At 43.8% G+C, this 3,335-nt stretch overlaps 1 pseudogene; it reads left to right on the top strand.

Annotated features, from left to right (window-relative positions):
- Positions 1–207: 207 nt before the first annotated feature.
- On the top strand, positions 208–1,131 carry LOC102280221 (ribose-phosphate pyrophosphokinase 1 pseudogene; annotated as a pseudogene).
- Positions 1,132–3,335: the final 2,204 nt, after the last annotated feature.

The raw sequence follows: 3,335 nt of genomic DNA, 5'->3' as shown, positions 1-3,335 counted from the left end.
ATGTTTCTGAGAGGTGTTTAGGAAGCAGACTGGACAGTCTTAATTTGTCTAATCCTGGGACAGTTTAGAGTTGCACACAAGGCAGGAATGGAAGATGACAGAGTAGCAACTTCAAGTGCCTAGTACTGAGTCTCTGGGCCAACTTGATTTGGGTCTCGGCAGCAGGAGCGATCACTAAGCAAAGAGGGCTTAGGGCAGTTGGCCAAGATGCCGAATATCAAAATCTTCAGCAGCTCCCACCAGGACCTATCCCAGAAGACTGCTGCCCTCCCTGGGCCTGTGGCTGGTCAAGGCGGTGACTGTGAAATTCAGCAATCAGACCTATGTGGAAATCAGTGAAAAAGTGCATGGAAAGGATGTCTACATTGTTCAGAGTGGCTGTGGTGAAATCAAGTTAATTGAATGGAAATTTTGGTTATGAATAATGCCTGCAAAGATTGCTTCAGCCAGTTGGGTTACTGCGGTAAGCCTGTGCTTCCTACTTATGTCTGGAAGAATAAGAAGGATAAGAGCTGGGCTCCAATATTAGCGAAGCTTGTGGCAAAATGATCTCTGTAGTAGACAAGGGTCATAGTACCACCAGGGACCTGCATGCTCCTCAAACTTTTGATATTCCAGTGGAAAATTTATTTGCAGAGTCAGCCGTCCTTAAGTGGATAAGGGAGAAGATGTCTAAGTGGAGGAACTCCATGACTATCTCACCTGATGCCGGAGGAGCTAAGAGAGTGCCTTCTGTCTCAGACTGGTTGAATGTGGAGAATGGAGGAAGGCTGATGAAGTGGACTGCATGGTGCTGGTGGGCGACGTGAAGGCCTGGGTGGCTCTCCTAGTGGATCACATGGCTGACACCTGTGGTTCAATCTGCCATGCAGCTGACAAACTTCTCTCCCCTGGAGTTGTGTTTATGCTGTGCTGACTCATGGAATCTTTTCTGTTCCAGCCATTTCTCACATTAACAATGCATGCTTTGAAGCAGTAGTAGTCACCAAAACTGTACCTCAGGAGGATAAGATGAAGCATTGCTTCAAAATACAGGCGATCCCTATCTCCATGGTCCTTGCAGAAGCCATCAGGAAAATTCACAATGGGGAATCTGTCTCCTATCTGTTCAGCTATATCCCTTTACAATAGAATAACTGAGGATTAAAAATAAATAAATAAATAAAGTGGACCCCGCCGCTTGTTTTCCTTTGGTATTTGATGAAAAATCCAGCAGAAGACCCAGCTTGTTTCAGCATAGCTTTCTACATCCCGTATCAGTTATATGAGCGTTTCTCCTATTGGGTTGACCAAAAATTTTGTTTGGGTTGTTCCATAACATCTTATGGGAAAACTTGAATGAACTCTTTGGCCAACCAGATACATTGGAGAAAGCTAGATTGAGATTAGCTTCTGGGATTTCTTACTTGCTTTGTCTCTTCCTGGCTTCTTTGATCCTGTGAGCCTTGCAGCTTTAACTACAGCTCAGCTGCTGCAAGATGGGAGACTTTGGAAAGCTTGTTGTAGGGTGTGTAAACGTGTTTGGGGAAGCTCAGACTACTTTGCATGTGAATGCTTCAGCCCCCACACCCCAACATGAGACAAGTTCTCTAAAGTCTATACTAAATTAGAGCAAGAGCCTGGGGCAGCCTGAACCCAACTCTGGCTGCTAAATCCCTGTAAGGCTGGAGCAGGCTTATTTGGTCTGACCTTTTTTCCTGGCCAAATATCTACTTGTTCCCAAGTGACCCCTGTGCCATAGTCTTCTGGAAAGCAAACTCAGTTTCTGCTCTATAATCTGGAGCACTAACATGAAATTATTTCACTGTAGCTTAATCTTCCTTAGCTTACTACCACCATGGAGGTAGGTTTTAGGTGGTGCTGCAGTGCCTTTTGATTATTTAACTGTCTAATTATCATCTTCCTTCCTTGGATCTATTTGGCCTCTCAAATGATCTGAGATTTTTGTTTAAAAAAGTTGATGTTACTGTCTTGTAGAAGAAACTAATAAAGTTATCTGCCTGATTATGAAGAAAAAAGGTCTAGTACTTTGAGATCCATTAACTCATCTGATTTTTTTTAAGAAAACCTCTGAAATATTAAAAAATTATTTTAATGTTTTATGTAAATCTGGTAACTTTTTTCACTAATAGTTACTTTGCCTAATCAGCCCAGAGTACTATGGGAGCAGACCAAGATGGAGTGAAGTTGGTGTGGTGGTCTCTGGAGTCTTGAGTGTGGCCATTCAGAAAAAATATCTAGTTCTCTTGGGGTGGGTAAAGGCCATTAGGATGCCAGGATGGGGCTGAAGCATAAGCCATCGCAATTTTCTTGAGGGTTCACCAAAATTCCCCTCCCTCATGAGAAAGAAGAGTCATCAAATAACTTTTCTGCAAGCCTTTCTCTGGCCACAACACGCAACTTGTGGAATCTTCGTTCCCTGACCAGGGGTTGAACCTGGGTCCTCATCAGTGAGAGCATGGAGTCTTAACCACTGGACCACCAGGGGATTACCTCTGTAAGTCTTTCAAAACACTTGACACCATTGATAATGATATGAAGTGCCTAGAGATCACAAAGAATCATTTTTAATTATGCACAGGCTTCTAGAGTCACTTTACAAGAAGAGGTTTAAAAAGACAAAGTAACTACAGACTCAGGAATCGAGACTAGTTCAATAAACCATAAACAAGCGCTTGGGAGATCTTGGAGACTTGGGAGATGAAGTGGGGTCTCTGTCCAGGAAGTTCTCAACCAAGATCCTTTGGAGCCAGTTGAAAGAGCGCTCATTAATCTGTTCCCAAAGTCTCTTGGCGATAACAAGAATGTTTGGGGGAAAGCCATCAACCCCCAGATGATCTAAGCAGGAGGATCTGCTTTCAGAAATCACCATCCTGCAAGCATGTTTTCAGAAGCTATTGGGCCCTTAGGGCTGTGTTGAGTGGTATCTGATTCTTGTACAACAATCATTTGACATTAATTCTCCAAATGAATGTCAGTGGGCATAAGGGTAGTGGGGCAATTCCAGGAATGACCTGGGGAGATTCTTGAAAGAAGTGTAAAGAAAAGAGTCAGTTGTTGTGAGCTGGTGCCCATGACCTCTCTTTTGAACAACACCCCAGTGTGAATGAATCTGCTGCGAGTCGTTTGAGGACCCCACCGTGAGGAACACTGCTGTACTTGAAAGTCCTAGTACTTGGAGCCCAGTTAAATCTAACACTGTGTAGGACCGGGTAGAACCTAGAGTCAAGATAGGTGAAACGAACAAGGGAGCCACCTCACAGCTGGTATTTATGGAGTCAAATCTGGGGAGTCAGACAGTCAGCTAATGAATTAGCTACGTGCAAGAGTTGGAT

Source organism: Bos mutus, chromosome 20, assembly GCF_027580195.1.
Source record: "Bos mutus isolate GX-2022 chromosome 20, NWIPB_WYAK_1.1, whole genome shotgun sequence".
NCBI classification, from domain to species: Eukaryota; Metazoa; Chordata; class Mammalia; order Artiodactyla; family Bovidae; genus Bos; species Bos mutus.
This window is presented reverse-complemented; position numbering and strand designations above follow the sequence as displayed.